The 18,785-nt window shown below is 38.5% G+C and overlaps 1 pseudogene; it reads right to left on the bottom strand.

The window, feature by feature from the left end:
• Positions 1-1,352: 1,352 nt before the first annotated feature.
• LOC106020959 lies at positions 1,353-18,481 on the bottom strand (annotated as a pseudogene).
• Between the last annotated feature and the right edge of the window lie 304 nt (positions 18,482-18,785).

Below are 18,785 nucleotides of genomic sequence, written 5' to 3'. Positions count from 1 at the left end.
ACCATAAGGATACTTGGTCAACAACATTCATAGCAGTATTATTTGTAACATCCAGAGCCTGGAAAAAACCTAGATGCCCCTCAACTGAAGAGTGGATAGAGAAAATGTGGTATATTTACACAATGGAGTATTACTCAGCTGTGAAAAGACAATGATGACATGAATTTTGCAGGCAAATGGATGGAACCAGAAGAAAAAACATTCTGAATGAGGTAAACCAGTGTCAGAAAGACAAACAGAGTATGTACTCACTCATACGTGGATATTAGATATAAAGCAAAGGATAACCAGGCTGCAATCTACAGGAGAACCCAGGTAACAAGAAGTACTCTAAGAAGGACACATGGATCTTCTTGGGAAGGGGAGATAGATGAGATCTCCTTGGTAAACTGGGTGAAATATGGTCGACAAAGAGGAGGAAATTGGGGATAAAATGAGGGAATGGGATGTCTGCCATGGTGGAAGAGAGAGAAGGAGTACAAGGATCAAGATAACTACATAGATAGAGTCACTGTAGGGTTATAGAGAAAACTGGTGCCAGGGAAATCTCCCCAAATCCATAAAGATGACCTTAGCTAAGACTCCTAGAAACAGTGGATAGGTTGCCAGTATTGACCTTCCTGTAATCAGTGAGTACACCAACTATCATCATAGAACATTCATCCAATAACTGATGGAATCAGATGTAGAGATCCACAACCCAGTACCAGGATGAGATCTGGGAATCCAGTCAAGGAGAAGAGGAGGGAATACATAAGCAAGGGAGATCAAAGTTGAGATGGAGAAATCTACAAAGACAGCTGTACTCAGCTTGTAGAAACCTATGAGCTCTGGACCCAAATCTGTGGAGACTCCATAGGACCAAACTAAGCCCTCTGCATCTGGCAGACAGTTGTGAAGCTTGGGCTATATGAGGTTCTACAGTCAATATGACCTGTATCTAGCCTTGATTCATGAACTAGCTTGTTCGAGCCCATTCCTTATCGTGGGATTCCATGCTGAACCTTAGCAAAGTGGAGAGGGGCTTGGTACTGCCCCAACTTAATGTGCCAGACTTTGTCAGCTCCCTACAGGAACACTTACCTTTTGGGAGGAGTGGGCTAGGGTGGAGATAAGGTGGGAGGAGGGGTGGGAAGGAGAATTTTGGTTGTAATGTAAAATGAAATTGTAAAAAATAAATTTAATGAATATGATATATCTCAAAATTCACAATAAAACTTCAGGCCTTTCATTTTTCTCTAGTAAACAGGTTGGCATTTCAGTGATTATCATTACTATCAGAATTATTACATCAATAAATTAGTATGAGATAGAATTATGTGAGAAATTAAAGATTGGGAATTGTTAGTGTTTTAACCTTTAAGCTGTAAAATATATGAACTAAGTAGCCCAATGTCCATTCTAAAACAAGAATTATAATCTTGCTGTTCCAGATACAAAGTGTTGGAACTGAATGGAACAATCTTGCCCATCATAACCAAAGATCCTATCCGTTCTATCCTATTCTCTTTTTTATTCTCCATCTTTCCTAAGAACTGGTAAACAATCAAGCAGCACTCTACAGGGAGGAAAACCATGGTTGCCAAGCAGATGACTAGGAATCCAAGCACATCTAGAGAGTAGTACTGGTACCAGGTGAGGTTATAGGCAAGTGGCTTCAGGTACTTGGCCCCTTTGTGTTGTCTAACAAACTCAACCCAGAAGGTGGCTCTGTCTGGGGACTTCATGGGCTGGTCATGGTGAACAGTTGATAACCACATTGCATTCTCTTTATAGCTAAAGAAAGATATGATGGAAATTAACTTATAAAACAAATTAAAAACAGCATTTTTGTTTTCCACAGCTAGGAAAGATGATTACAATACAAGTAGAAGGAAAACAAATTATTTTTTCTTCACTCATAATTAAAGGGATCTTAGTATTCAGGCCAAATATGTGCACAAAATGTTGAATACAGATGAAAAAGATAAAATGCACCAATATTTGTAAGCAACAATCTGGAACCCTAGCACCCCAAACACAAATTAAAAAATAAGTAGAGCTGAGCTGCCATTTGGGTGTATGAAACTTCAGCAATCTGGTAAATAATTATTAGTTTAACAGGTGTGCAAAGTTCAAGTCAGTTATCACAATTTAGAGATAGGACACAAATCTCTGTCAAGTCACCACCTCGATGCATATGTGGGCAAAACTTCCAGGGAATTGGCATTGTTTGCCTCTTTGAATTCATTATTTGTCAGCAACTGATTATGACAATCATTGTGGGTGATTGTTATGCATAATGGCCCTTATTGTTCCTTCTTACCCTTTACATACCTCTTTGAGATTTGATTCCATTGGTAAATTATTGTTGACTAGGAGAAACGTTTTTCCTTTTGTAGATGAGGACATGGCTAATGTAGCACGAATTCTGATGTTTACTATAGGCTAACACTGTAGAATGACAACAGAAACATCATCCTGATATTATAGATGTCATAGTGAGAGAATTGTTTCTCATGTGACAGTAGTAGTCTTAATGAGTTTTATGACATAACATATTATTTTTAAAATAGAAGAAAACACACCATATTCCAGAAAGTCATGGTTTAAATAACCAATATCTCCTAAAATCCTAGAAATGTTGTGTATAAATATGTTTTTATTACCTCTGCACAAACAAAAGTGTTTTATTTGTATTTAAAGTCAGTAAGAAGGAAAATATACAGAATGCTGGTGAGAAGAGAGATGACATAATACAATGAACATAATACATATGTACTGCAGATTTGAAAGATGAATTTTCCTACTTTGGATAGCTTAGGATTTAATTAATTTTCACAATGTTTCATTTATTTAATTTAAAGATTTTCTTCTTCCTTTCACCTTCTCCCTCCCCTTCCTCCACCCCCCAGCCATGTCCGCCAACCCCCATCCACTCCACAGTAAGGGTAAGATCTTCAATGGGGAATCAAAGTATAATGAATTCAGGGAGAAATCTGATGCTAGTTTATGTTTTACACAGATATTTTCCAAATTATAATTTTGAGAAGACTCTTTTATGATTGTTGTCCAAATAATAATAACAGTTACTGAAGCCTAAGCATATGCACACATTTAAAATTATCATCATGTCTCCCCTACTGGTGTTAAACGGGTAAATCAAAAGGCCAAATAATTTGCCGTTTATTGGGAATGGAATAAAAATATTTGTCCAAAATACTTGGGGAGTGTTAATTACCTTTAAAATGAGAGCTTGAGTGTTTCTGGGTGGTTAACAACATAAGTCATTAAAGAAGAATTTTTAAAAAACAAAGAATAATATGCAAAATGAAGTATTTTATTACTTTTTCACTAAAGGTAGGTTTAAGAATATATATTTATCCTAAAGAGAGGTTCTATACTTTAAATATGCACAGTTAATTTATTTATTTTAAAGATTTATTTTCTTTAATGTTTCTGAATATTTTGAATGCATTAATGTTTTGTTCACTATGTGAGTACTTGTGCATTGAGACAAGAGGAGGGTATTCATTAGTCTTTAAATAGGATTACATAAGACTGAGAGACACCATGTGGGTGAAGGAGACTGAAACCAGGTCCTCCATACGAATAGTAATTTTCTTAACCATTGAGATATATCTCAAGCTCTGGATTATTATATTAATATCTGTCCTGAAGTCTAATGCTAAAAATCATAGCTGTGGTAAAAGATTCATATTTACATTTTACATTAATGCTTCTCATTATCAGGGTTTTCCAAATTCTTCCCTGTATCATACCCCTTGTCAATTTTAGTGATTAATTGCATTACACTTATTAGTCGTTTCAACATCTTTTGGGGGGAGAAAAGGGTTTATTTTAGTTTACAGCTTAATAATAAGAAGGGAAGTAAGGACAGGAACTCAAAGCAGGTACTGAAGCAGGGATCATAGAAGAATGCTACTTACTGGTTTGCTCCCCATTGCTGGCTCAGCCTACTTATTCCACATAAGACCACCTGCCAAGTCGCAACAGAACACCCAGTGATAGGTTGGGCCCTCCCACATCAATCATTAACCAAGAAAATACCTACAGAGTCTTGCCTACAGGCCATTCTGGTTAGGACATTTTCTTAGTTGAGGTTTACTTTTCCCAAATGGCTCTAGCTTGTGTCAAGTATCCAAACACCAAAGCAAAGCAAACTACAAAACATAACTAATCAGAACACAGAATCTTCAATTCACCTAACAATTCTACTTTCTGTATTCCCCCTTGAGCATTATAGCTGACGATATGACCTCTTGTGAAGAAAACTCTAAGACATTTTCCAGACTATTAGGCTTTAGGGGCTGAAGCTAGGATAGTTCTCATAGAAACCTGAAGCCTCCAGAATTCCAGTCTTGTAGAACAGGCTTCAGGCCAGTGACAGCTGTCCTGCCTGAAACTTTTACATAAGACCACCAGTAGGTGTTTATGTTCTGCACTGAAAGGCAGTTACTTAGTTAGGCCTCCATGGCAAGGCTGGCTCTGGATAGACCTAGAGGAATGCTTGCAGGATTCGTAATTGATGACATACAGGTGACTATAGGAGTTCAGCCCTGGGTCCTAAGCCTGGCTTCTGCTTCTACTTGGGTCTTCAGGGAGAAGAGGCAGCATCTTAGAGGAGAAGGTTATGACCATTTCTGTGGAGCTTTAACACCCATTTAAACAGCAACAGCCTAGGGCCTGCAGACCTGATAAAGGACTTATGTGTCTCTTTAGTATGGTAGATTCATGGCCTATGGGGTGACAGAGCTACAATCAGCTGCTTTGATTCTCTGGTGCTCTGGCTGTCACCAGCATGTATGCCCTCAGTAGTAAGTCTATGGGTACCACACTGCCCACTACCGTTGGCTATCTATGTAGCTAGTGAGGTTGGTGATCCAAGGACAGTGACTCTTCCTCACTCCATCCCTCTCCCAGGATCACAGCAGTAAAAATAGATCTAGATTTTTTTCACTAGGTCTTGTCAAACATATTTATAACTTTAAGGAACTTTTCTTATTACCAAATGTACATTTATAGCTGCTATCTCCTATACAGACTGGGCAGATGCAATACTGTTTTCAGTTTGAATGTATGGTTTCCTTTTAAATATATTCTTAAAATTTTTTTCCTTTCTTTTTATTTTTTTTTATTTAAGTTAGAAGCAAGCTTGTGTCACATGTCAATCCCAGCTCCCTCTCCCTCCCCTCCTCCCCCGCCCTCCCTACTAGGCCTTCCAGTTCCCCACCCAATCTCCACTCCAATCCCCAAGGAGGGTGAGACCCTCTATTGTAGATCTCTAGTGTCTGTCATTTCATCCAAGGCAGGTCCTAGGCCCTCCCCTAAGAGTCCAGGCTGGGAGAGCATCCCTCATTGTGGGATGGGCACTCTATTTGTATGCCAGAGATATATACTGATCTACTGCCCAGGGCCCCATAGGTTTCCCAGGCTTTTCCCCTGACTCCCAGATTCAGGGGGTCTGGATTAGTCCCATGCTGGCCTTCCAGCTGTCGCTCTAGGATCCAGAGTTCCCCCCTTTTTCAGGACAGGTGTTTCTGCTGGTTTCGCCAGCCCATTCTTTACCCCTTTGTTCATCACTCATCTCTCTCTGTCACTGGGTTCCAGAAGTTCAGTTCAGTGTTTAGCTGAGAGTGTTTACCTCTGCTTTCCACAGTCACTGTATAAAGGTTCTAGGATGGCATATAAGGTAGTCATCAAGCTCATTATCAGGGATGGGCATTTAAAGTAGTCTCTCCACTATTGCTTAGTTTGCCCATTGGTGTCATCCTTGTAGATTACTAGAGGTCTCACTGGTGCCAGATCTCTCTTCAAACCTATAACGACTCCCTCAATTATGGTATTTCTCATCCTGTTCTCCCCCTACTCTTTCCCCAACTCAACATTATTGCTCCCCCATGACTTCCTCTCTCCTCCTCTTCTCCCCTTTTCTTTTTCCCAGATTCCATTGCCCCCCTACCCAAATTTTTAGGACATCCTTCCTAAATTTTGTACCTCAAATTCATGCAATTTTTTACCAGTGAAAGAAGTAAAACGAAAATTATTCTGGGGTGGTAGTGCATGTCTGGAATCTTAGCGCTCAGAAAAATGAAACAAGAAAATTTAAATTTAAAAACGTCTCATCTCTGTAAACAGTCAGACCCACCTAGTCAAAATCCATGAAAACAACAAAAGTGATTCCACTGATCTATCTTTTCTTTGTCATTATTACCTTTGGTTTACTCTTTCTACTGCCCTTTTGTCATTCAGGAAATAGTTAAGAAATAAATACTAAATAAGGGATGTACAAATGAACAGCTAACTAAATGAAATTAAATAAAGGCAGAGCTCACTGGTAAAAGCACATGCCTATCATGTGCAAAATTATGTTCAAAGGTAGAACAAATAAATCAGTAAATACCTAAATCAATATGGAAGAGGTTATACTCACAGAGGTTTGTTAATGACTGCCTTCAGTGCATTGCGCAAATCTGGACATCACACTGATTTCCAACACAACAGCAGCTCCTTTGGCTCTCATGTTTGCAATGTTATCACATTGTTCCCAAATAAAGGGATGACAACCTTGGGGATCCTGTGATGGTTTGCATCATAGCTGCCATTGACTCCACTGTGAATTACAAAAGCTTTAGTTTGGGGATGACCTAGCCTCAGATGAAAGACAGTAAATACCATGAGAATGCAGACAATCGAAGCACAGAAAGTGGAAGGACTTTCTGTAAATACATGTCTTGTAACTGCATTTAAATTGCCTTCGTATATCAGAGCAACAGTCACCTAATTTCATATAAACACTATGGAAGATTATATAGTAACTATTGCTTGTGACCTAGAACTTGAAAAGAGAAAACCTGGTTGTCAATTACACACACAGAAATCATTTAATAGGTAAAAGAAAGTACTGTTAAAAATGTTGAAGTACATGCTAGAACTTCTTCTCCTTTAGAAAGAGTGTATGCACTCATTCTTGCATGAGAGTGTTTAAGGGAATCAGGAGGCTCTGTGACTTACAGGAAGTTTATGATCATTTTATAAAAAAGACTGTGAATTCTTAACCATTTATAATAGAGTACCTAATACTAAAACAGAACAAAGTATCTTTCTTAATGTTATTTGGGAAAACATTACTTCATTCAGAAAAAAGCTGTGATAAGTGAACTAGAGAAAAAGAGTTAAACTTTAGTAATTATAAAAAGTTCTCTACCAGGGAACACTTACAGCTGATTATCACCTTCAGCAAAGTGACAGGTTACAAGATCAACTCAAGAAAATCAGTAGCCCTACTATATACAGATGATAAAATGGCTGAGAAAGAAATCATAGAAACATTGCCTTTTACAATTGCTACAAACAACATAAAATACTAACCAAACAAGTGAAAGACCTGTATTGCAAGAACTTTTAAACTTTCAAGAAAGAAATGAAAGAAGCCCTCAGAAAATGGAAAGACCTCCCATGCTCTTGGATAGGTAGGATCAGTGTGTAAAAATGGCAATCCTGCCAAAAGCAATCTACAGATTAAATGCAATCCCCCATTAAAATACCAGCACACTTCTTCCCAGACCTCAAAAGAACAATAATCAATTTTGTATGGAAAACCAAAAGACCCAGGATAGACAAAAAACCCAATTCAACAAGGCAATGTCTGGAGGCATCACCATCCCTGACTCCAAGCTTTATTATAAGGGTATAGTCCTGAGAAAAAGCTTGATATTGGCACAAAAATAGACAGGTAGACCAATGGAATTGAATTGAAAACCCTGATATTAACCCTCACATGTACAAACATCTGATCTTTGACAAAGAAGCTAAAAATATATATTGGAAAAAAGAAAGCATCTTCCACAAATTGTGCTGTCATGCAGATCAATCAGTGTCTATTGCCATGCACAAAACTTAAATTCAAATAGAACTAAGTCCTCAATATAAATTCAGCCACAATGGACCTCTTAGAAGAGAAAGTGGGTGGTAAACTTGAATGAATTGGTACAGGAGAAAGCTTCCTGAACATAACACCAGTAGCACAGACAGTGAGATCAACAACTAATAAATGGGACTTCCTGAAACTGAGAAGCTTCTGTAAGGCAAAGGACACAGTCAGCAAGACAAAAAGGCTACCCACAGAATGGGAAAAAATATTCACTAACCCCACATCTGACAGAGGGCTGATCTCCAAATTTACCAAGAACTCAAAAGCAAGTCTCCAAAACACCAAAGGATCCAATTAAAAAGTGGGCTACAGTACTAAATAGAGAATTCTCAATAGAGGAGTCTAAAATGGCTGAGAGGCACTTGAGAAAGTGCTCAATATCCTTAGTCATCTGGGAAATGCAAATCAAACCAACTCTGAGATACCATCTCACTCCTGTCAGAATGGCTAAAATCAAAAACACCAACGACAATTTATCCTGGAGAGGATTTGGTGATAGGGGAACAATCCTCCACTGCTGGTGGGAGTGTCAACTTGTGCAGCCACTTTGGAAATCAGTATGGAGATTCCTCAGAAAAATAGGAATAAACCTACCACACGGCCCAGCAACTCAACTCTTAAGCATATATCCAAAAGATGGCCATTCATACACCAGGATGTCTGTTCCACGATGTTCATAGCAGTGTTATTTGTAATAGCCAGAACTTGGAAGCAACCTAGATGACCCTCAACCGAAGAGTGGATAGAGAAAATGTGGTATATTTACACAGTGGAGTACTATTCAGCAGAAAAAAAAACAATGAAATCTTGAGGTTTGCAGGCAAATGGATGGCACTAGAAGAAACCATCCTGAGCAAGGTAACCCAGTCACAAAAAGAGAAACATCTCATTTACTCACTCATATATGGGTTTTAGACATAGATCTTGGGAGTGCCAGCCTACAATCCCAAGCCAGAGAGTCTGGGAAACAGAACCTTCATTCAGTGGCTGATGGAAGCAGAGGCAGACTCCTATGGCTAAGCACTGAGCTGAACTCAAGAAATGCAGTGACAGAGAGGGAGGACTGATGACCAAAGGGATTAAGACTGAGCTGGTTTCACCCCCAGAAACAGCTGACATAACAAGGGTTAGCTCTTGAATCCCAGATTGATGCCTTGGAATCCAACATGGGAATGGTCAAGACCCCCTGAATGTGGGTTTCAGTGAGGAGGCCTAGGTAATCTATTGAGGCTTGGGTAGTAAATCAGTATTTATCCTGGGTATACAAATGGTCTCTGGACTCCCATCCAACAATGAGAGATGCACTCTCACCCTGAACTCTTGTGGGAGGGTCTAGGTCCTGCCCTGGATGAAATGAAAGATTATTGATACCCCCATGGAGGGCCTTACCCTCCCTGGTGAAATGAGGTGATATTGGGGGGTTGGTGGGAGGGCACGGGAGGAGGGGAGGGAAACGGAGAGGGACCAGGAATTGACATGTGAAGCAACCTTGTTTCTAAGTTAAATTAAAAATATATTGTTTTGTCCCCAAATTCTATTTTAATGAAGAGTAACAAATTACCAATGATTCATATTTTGCATATATTTATTTTAGTAGCTATGACGAAGAAACAAGGCTTACGTGGGTTATCTAAACTTCTTTTATATTGAAAACTTTCAACATAGGGTTAATTCTGTTATGTTAGTGCAGTTATTAAGTAAAATTTACCTCTTCCCTGAAATATGTTTAGCATGAACAGAGTCCTCAGACAATCTTCAAGACAAATGAGCAAGTGACTTTGCAGAATAGTTTTGTTCTCTGTACTCCTGATAGAAGTATATCCAGAACACCACAGGTACACATTTCTAAACTAGTTAATGCAGTTCAGATATAATATTTTTAATCACTCAAATACAAAGTTTCTGTAATTAGATCCACTAAGACTTTACAGACTCAGTTCATAGTGGGACCCCAGAGGGTCATTTGACTTCACATTGTGTGGAATTTGCGCAAGGGCTGAATCAACTGGCATGGCCTTTACTTCTGTCATGTTGTTGACCATTGACCCTAGTCAGAATTCCACAATGCCATGCTCTCCAGAACTCTGGACAAAATCTTCTGTTTTCTTTGAAGACAGAGATTGTTTCAACATGAAATTAAAACATCAGGGAAAGGATTATGGAGAAAATTCTATGAAAATATTATTAATAAAAGTCTAATATAATTAGGAATTATATCAAAGGTAAAATACAGATAACACAAAATTTTCTTTCTTGCATAGTTTATAGTTTTCCCACAGTGGTGTTAACTATATTTATATAACTAAGCAACAAGAAATGAGCAAAGCTAAAACTTTAGGTACAACATTTTTCATAGGAAATATTTGAAATTAAAATAGCAACTTGGAGCAGCTGTTCCTGCGGCGGTAGGATCAGGTACAACAGGCCCTGATTCTGGGCCTGTGTTCCAGTGCCTGGGGATCGCCTGGGAACTGCACAGAGCTTCCAATCACAACAGGAGCCAAACATCCCAGACTCCAAGACTTCTCACCCACCAATAAGACCAGGAAACCAGAAGAGCCAGGGAGACCAGGGAAGCAGCTGCTCCGGTGGGATCAGAAGAAGAGATGGGAAAGAGACAATACAAAAACACACTCAGCAACAGAAAAAAAATATGACACCACCAGATTCTAGAGACTCCACACCAGTAAGACTCCAACTTTCCAATGCAAATGAAGCAAAAGAGAATGACCTTAAAACCACATTCATGAAAATGATACAGGCCCTAAAAAAGGATATATGAAAATCCCTCAAAGAAATTGAAGAAAAAACAATCCAAAACCTGCAAGAAATGGAAAAAAAACCAAAAAGGGCAGGAAATGGAAGAAGAAAAGAAGCAAAAAATGCAAGAAATGGAGGAAAAAACAGAGCAAAAAATAAAAGAAATGGAAGAAAAAACATACCAAAAAAAGGCAAGAAATGGAAGAAAAAACAAAGCAAAAAATAAAAGAAATGGAAGAAGAAACAAACCATAAAAGGCAGGAAATGGAAGAAGAAACAAAGCAAAAAATGCAAGAAATGGAAGAAAGAGCAAACCAAAATATTCATAAAAGGCAACAAATGGACAATGAGATAAACCGAAAATTGCAAGAAGCAATGCAAACACTGCAAGGGTTGAAAACTGAAATAGAGACAATAAAAAAACACAATCTGAAGAAAGGCAGCAAATAGAAAAGGTGGGAAAACAGTCAGGTAGGACTGATACAAGCATTACCAACAGAATAGAAGAGATGGAAGACAGAATCTCAAGTGTTGAGGATACACTAGGAGAAATGGATTCATCAACCAAAGAAAACCTTAAGTCCAACAAATCCATAACACAAAACATCCAGGAAATATGTGACACCATGAAAAGACTAAACCTAAGAATAATAAGTACAGAAGAAGGTGAAGAAAACCACCTCAAAGGGACAGAATACATATTCAACCAAACCATAGAAGAAAACTTTCCTAACCTTAAGAAAGACATGCCAATGAAAGCAATGAAGGTACAAGAAGCTTACAGAACAACAAATAGAGTGGATCACAAAAAAGTCCCCTCACCATATAATAATCAAGACCCCAAATGTACAGAATAAAGAAAGAATATTAAGAGCAGCTAAGGAAAAAGGCCAAATAACATATAAAGGCAGACCTATCAGAATTACACCTGACATCCCCATGGAAACTCTGCAAGCCAGAAGGTCCTGGATAGATAGTCTATCAACACTAAGAGACCATGGATGCCAGGCCAGACTACTATACCCAGCAAAGCTCTCAATCACTATAGACAGAGAAAACAAGATATTCCATGACAAAACTAGATTCAAGCACTACGTATCCACTAACCCAGCCCTACAGAAAATTTTGGAAGGAAAACTCCAACCCAAGGAATTCAACAACAACACAAATTGCAGAAAACCTACAAACCTACAAACTCATGGAAATTGAATAATGCACAACTGCACCATTCCTGGGTCAAAGAAGAAATAAAAAAAGAAATTAAAGACTTCCTAGAGTTCAATGAGAATGAAGACACAATATACACAAACCTATGGGACACTTTAAAAGCAGTGCTATGGGGGAAGTTCATAGCACTAGGTGCCCACATGAAGAAACTGGAGAATAGTTATACTAGAGAATTAACAGCACAGCTGAAAGCTCTAGAACAAAAAGAAGCAAACTCCCTCAGGAGGAGTAGATGCCAGGAAATAATCAAATTGAGGTCTGAAATCAATAAAGTAGAAACTAGGAAAACAATACAAAGAATCAATGCAATGAAGAGTTGGTTCTTTGAGAAAATCAACAAGATAGACAAACCTTTATCCAAACTTACCAAACAGCAAAGAGTGAACATGCAAATTAACAAAATCAGAAATGAAAAGGGGGACCTAACAAGAGATTGTGAGGAAATCCAGAGAATCATCAGGTCATACTTTGAAAACCTGAACACCACAAAATTCAAAAATTTAAAGGAAATGGATGACTTCCTGGATAGCTATCACTTGCCAAAACTAAATCAAGAACAGATAAACAATTTAAATAGACCTATAACCCCTATGGAAGTAGAAGCAGTCATCAAAAGTCTCCCAACCAAAAAAAAGTCCAGGTCCAGATGGCCTCAGTGCAGAATTCTACCAGAAATTCAAATAACAGCTTATACCAATTCTTTTCAAAGTATTCCACAAAATAGAAGCAGAAGGGTCTTTGCCAAACTCTGTCTATGAGGCTTCAATAACCTTGATCCCCAAGCCACACAAAGATACAACTAAGAAAGACAACTTCAGACCAATATCCCTCATGAACATTGATAAAAAATACTCAATAAAATACTGCCAATTTGGATCCAAGAACACATCAAAAAATCATTCACCAGGATCAAGTAGGTTTTATCCAAGGGATGCAGGGGTGGCTCAACATATGAAAATCCATCAATATAACCCACCATATAAACAAGCTGAAAAATAAAAATCACATGATCATCTCACTAGATGCTGAAAATCCTTTGACAAAATCCAACACCCCTTCATGATAAAGGTCTTGGAGAGATCTGGGATAACAGGGACATACTTAAACATAATAATAGCTATATACAGTAAATCAACAGCCAACATCAAACTAAATGGACAGAATCTCAATGCAATTCCTCTAAAATCAGGAACAAAACAGGGCTGTCCACTCTCTCCATACCTTTTCAACATGGTACTTGAAGTTCTAGCCACTGCCGTATGACAAGAAAGGGGGATCAAGGGGATACAAATTGGGAAGGAAGAGATCAAACTTTCACTGTTTGCAGATGATATGATAGTTTACATCAGTGATCCAATGAACTCTACCAGGGAACTCTTACAGCTGATTAACACCTTCAACTAAGTGGCAGACTACACGATCAACTCAAGAAAATCAGTAGCCCTACTATATACAGATGATAAAAGTGCTGAGAAAAAAAATCAGAGAAACATCACCCTTTATAATTGCCAGAAACAACATAAAATACCTTGGGGTAATGCTAACCAAACAAGCGAAAGATCTGTATCCCAAGAATTTTGAATCTGTAAAGAAAGAAATTAAAGAAGCCATCAGAATGTGGAAAGATCTCCCATGCTCTTGGATAGGTAGGATCAATGTAGTAAAAATTGCAATCCTGCCAAAAGCAATCTACAGATTCAAAGCAATCCCCACTAAAATCCAGCACAATTCTTCACAGACCTTGAAAAACAATAATCAACTTTGTATGGAAAAACAAAAGACCCAGGATAGCCAAAACAACCCTGTTCAATAAGGCAACATCCGGAGGCATCGCCATCCCTGCCTCAAGCTCTATTATAGAGTTATAGTCCTGAAAACAGCTTGGTACTGGCACAAAAATAGACAGGTAGACCAATGGAATCGAACTGAAAACCCGGATATTAACCCACACACGTATGAACATCTGATCTTTGATAAAGAAGCTAAAAATATACAATGGAATAAAGAAAGCATCTTCAACAAATGTTGCTGGCATAACTGGAGGCTGGCATGTAGAAGAATGCGATTGATCCGTGTCCATCGCCATGCGCAAAACTTAAGTCCAAAAGGATCAAAGACCTCAACATAAATCCAGCCACACTGAACCTTTTAGGAAAGAAAGTGGGTGGTACACTTGAATGAATTGGTATAGGAGACAGCTTTCTGAACATGACACCACTAGCACAGACAATGAGATCAACAATTAATAAATGGGACCTCCTGAAACTGAGAAGCTTCTATAAGGCAAAGGACACAGTCAGCAAGACAAAATGTCAGCCCACAGAATGGGAAATAATATTCACTAGTCCCACATCTGACAAAAGGTTTATTTCCAAAATTTACAAAGAACACAAGAAGCAAGTCTCCCAAACACCAAAGGATCCAATTAAAAATTGGGCTACAGTACTAAATAGAGAATTCTCAATAGAGGACAAAAATGGGTGAGAGGCACTTGAGAAAGTGCTCAATATCCTTAGTCATCTGGGAAATGCATATCAAAGCAACTCTGAGATACCATCTCACTCCTGTAAGAATGGCTAAAATCAAAAACACCAACAACAATTTATCCTGGAGAGGATTTGGTGATAGGGGAACAATCCTCCATTGCTGATGGGAGTGTCAACTTGTACAGCCACTTTGTAAATCAGTATGGAGAAACTAGAGAATAGTCATACTGGCAAAATAACAGCACAACTGAAAGCTCTAGAACAAAAAGGAGGAAACTCACCCAGGAGGAACAGATGCCAGGCAATTATAAAATTGAGGGCTGAAATCAATCAAGTAGAAACCAGGAGAACATTGAGAAGATCAATGAAACAAAGAGTTGGTTCTTTGAGAAAATCAATAAAATAGACAAACCTCTGTCCAAACTAACCAAAAGACAGAGTAAGAGCATGCTAATTAACAAAATCAGAAATGAAAAAGGGGACGTAACAACGGACTCTGAGGAAATCCAGAGAATCATCAGGGCATATTTTGAAAATCTGTACTCCACAAAATTTGAAAATTTGAAGGAAATGGACAATTTCCTGGATAGATATCACTTGCCAAAACTAAATCAAGAGCAGATAAACAATCTAAACAGACCTATAATCATTAATGAAATAGAAGCAGTCATCAAAAGTCTACCAAACAAAAAAAGCCCAGGCCCAGATGGCTTCAGTGCAGAATTCTACCAGAAATTCAAAGAAGAGTTAACTGCAATACTCCTCAAAGTATTCCACACAATAGAAGCAGGAGGCTCACTGCCAAACTCTTTTTATGAGGCTACAATTACCTTGATACCCAAGCCACACAAAGACACAACTAAGAAAGAAAACTATAGACCAATTTCCCTCATGAACATTGATGCAAAAATGCTCAATAAAATACTCGCAAACCAGATTCAAGAACACATCAGAAAAATCATCCACCATGATCAAGTAGGCTTCATCCCAGGAACGCAGGGATGGTTCAACATACAAAAATCCATCAACATGATCCACCATACAAACAAACTGCGAAAGAAAAACAACATGATCTTCTCACTAGATGCTGAAATAGCCTTTGACAAAATCCAGCACCCCTTCATGATAAAGGTCATAGAGAGATCAGGAATAACAGGAACATACCTGAATATAATAAAAGCAATAAAGTAAACCAACAGCTAACATCAAGCTAAATGGAGAGAAACTCAAAGCAATTCCTCTAAAATCAGGAACAAGACAAGGCTGTCCACTCTCTCCATATCTCTTCAATATTATACTTGAAGTCCTAGCTACAGCAATAAGACAACAAAAGGAGATAAAGGGGATACAAGTAGGAAAAGAAGAAATCAAACTTTCAATATTTGCAGATGATATGATAGTTTACATAAGTGACCCGAAAAACTCTGCAAGGGAACTCCTAGAGCTGATAAACACCTTCAGCAAAGTGGCAGGATACAAGGTAAACTCAAAAAAATCAGTGGCCCTAGTATATACAGATGGTGAAGTTACTGAGAAAGAAATCAGAGAAACCTCGCCCTTTACAATAGCCATAAACAGCATCAAATATCTGGGGATAATGTTAACCAAGGAAGTGAAAGACCTGTATATCAAGAAATTTGAGTCTTTAAAGAAAGAAATTGAAGAGGATACCAGAAAAATGGAAAGATCTCCATGCTCTTGGATAGGTAGGATCAGCATAATAAAAATGTCAATCTTGCCAAAAGCAGTCTACAGATTCAATGCAATCCCTATTAAAATTCTGGCACAAGTCTTCACAGACCTGGTAAGAACATTAATCAACTTTATATGGAAAAACAAAAAGCCCAGGATAGCCAAAACAACCCTATAAAATAAAGTAACTTCAGGAAGCATCACCATACCTGACTTCAAGCGCTATTATAGAGCTATAGTCCTGAAAACAGCTTGGTGTTGGCACAAAAATAGGCAGGTAGACCAATGGAACTGAATTGAAAACCCTGATTTTAACCCATACACCTATGAACACTTTATTTTTGACAAAGTAGCTAAAACTATATAATGGAAAAAAGAAAGCATCTTCAACAAATGGTGCTGGCATAACTGGGTACTGGTATGCAGAAGACTGCAGATAGATCCATGTTTATCACCTTGTACAAAACTTAAGTCCAAATGGATCAAAGATCTCAACATAAATCCAGCTACACTGAAACTTTTAGAAGAGAAAGTGGGAGATACTCTTCAATGAGTTGGTACAGGAGACCACTTTCTGAACATAACATCAGTGGCACAGACACTGAGATTGACAATTAACAAATGGGACCTCATGAAACTAAAAAGCTTCTGTAAGGCAAAGGACACAGAAAACAAGACAGAAAGGCAGTCCACAGAATGAGAAAAGATATTCACTTTCCCTACATCTGACAGAGGACTAATCTCCAAAATTTACAAAGAACTCAAGAAGCAAGTCTCTAAAACACCAAAGGATCCAATTAAAAGGTGGGGTACAGAACTAAACAGAGAATTCTCAATAGAGGAGGCTAAAATGGCCAAGAGACACTTAAGAAAGTGCTCAACATCCTTATCCATCAGGGAAATGCAAATCAAAACAACTTTGAGATACCATCTTACTCCTGTCAGAATGGCTAAAATCAAAAACACCGAAGACAATTTATGCTAGAGAGGATGTGGAGAGAGGGGAACACTCCTCCACTGCTGGTGGAAGTGCCAACTCGTATAGCCACTTTGGAAAGCAGTATGGAGATTCCTCAGGAAATTGGGAATCAATCTACCACAAGACCCAGCAATTCCACTCTTAGGTATATATCCAAAGGAGGCAAATTCATACAAAAAGGGCATCTGCTCCACTATGTTCATAGCAGCATTATTTGTAATAGCCAGAACCTGGAAGCAACCTAGTTGCCCCTCAAATGAACAGTGGATAGAGAAATGTGGTACATTTACACAATGGAGTATTACTCAGCAGAAAAAAACAATGGAATCTTGAAATTAGTAGGTAAATGGATAGCACTGGAAGAAACCATCCTGAGTGAGGTAACCCAGTTGCAAAAAGACAAACATGGTATGTACTCACTCATATATGGATTTTAGACATGGATCAAGAGAGTGCCAGTCTGCATTTCCACTGACAGAGAGTCTGGGCAACAGGGAAGAACCTAAAAGATATGAGCAGTGGATCAGTGTTTATCCCTGGAATACTAACAGACATCGTGTGTCCATAACACAAAGAGGGTTGCTCGCTCTGCCTGGACTCTTAGGGAAGTGCTTGGGCCCTACCCTGAGTGAAATGATAGACTCTAAATATCCCCTATGCGGAAGGAATTGGCAATAGGGTTGTAGGATGGGGGGATGGTGGGGGGGTGCGGGAGGAGGGGAGAGAGAGGGAACTGGAATTGGCATGTAAAACAAGAATAAAAAAAGAAAAAATAAATAAATGTATACTATTCATTGTACACAACTCATCCCTAGATGATTTTTTGTTATGTGTTCGCAAAGGCAAAGCATATATCATGACTCTTGTGGTTGTTTATGCTTATTTCTTTGTTTGCACTTAGGATTTCGGGGGGTCTTCTTCAATCAAACATGATTTTCTTTAACCTTGAATCAATCCACAGCCTCTCACTTTCTGAGGAAATAAAAGCATAACCTCTTCATTAAAGCAATATATCATTAAACTTAAATATTGAAGTCAAGACATTTTCAAAATGTATATAATCTGGTGGGTTTTATCCGCTGTTGATCTTTTCTTACCAAAAGGTAATTTATTCTGGAGCCAACTATTTTTTTACCCTAAACTCTGTATTATTAGTCATGAGTCTACATGAAAGTAAACTCCCTCCCCCACCTTTACTTTTTCTTTCTTTTTTTATTTATGTTAGAAACAAGGTTGTGCCACTTGTCTATTCCAGCTCTCTCTCCCTACCCTCCTTTCCTGCTCTCTCCATCAGGCCCCCCAGTCCCTCACCCAATCTCCACTCTGATCCCAAGGGACGGTGTGGCCCTCCTTTTTCGTCCACTCTATTTGGTGTTTGTAGGCCTTTGGTACCTTCATTGGCATGTCTTTCTTTAGGTTGGGAGGGTTTCTTCTGGGGTTTTGTTGAATATGTTTTCTGCCCCTTTGAGATGGCTTTCTTTACCTTCTTCTATACCTATTATTCTTAGGTTTGGTCTTTTCATCCCATATTTTCTTGATATTTTCTGTTAGGGATTTGTTGGACTGAAGATTTTCTTTCGTTGATGAATCTACTTCCCCTTAGTGTATCTTCAACACCTGAGTTTCTCTCTTTCTTCTCTTGTATTCTGTTGGTTATGCTTGCATCTTAGTTCCTGACCATTTACCCAACTTTTCTATTTCCAGCATT

Source organism: Mesocricetus auratus, unplaced genomic scaffold, assembly GCF_017639785.1.
Source record: "Mesocricetus auratus isolate SY011 unplaced genomic scaffold, BCM_Maur_2.0 Super-Scaffold_100006, whole genome shotgun sequence".
Classification (NCBI taxonomy): Eukaryota; Metazoa; Chordata; class Mammalia; order Rodentia; family Cricetidae; genus Mesocricetus; species Mesocricetus auratus.
The sequence above is the reverse complement of the archived record's forward strand: the minus strand, read 5'-3'. Positions and strand labels throughout refer to the sequence as shown.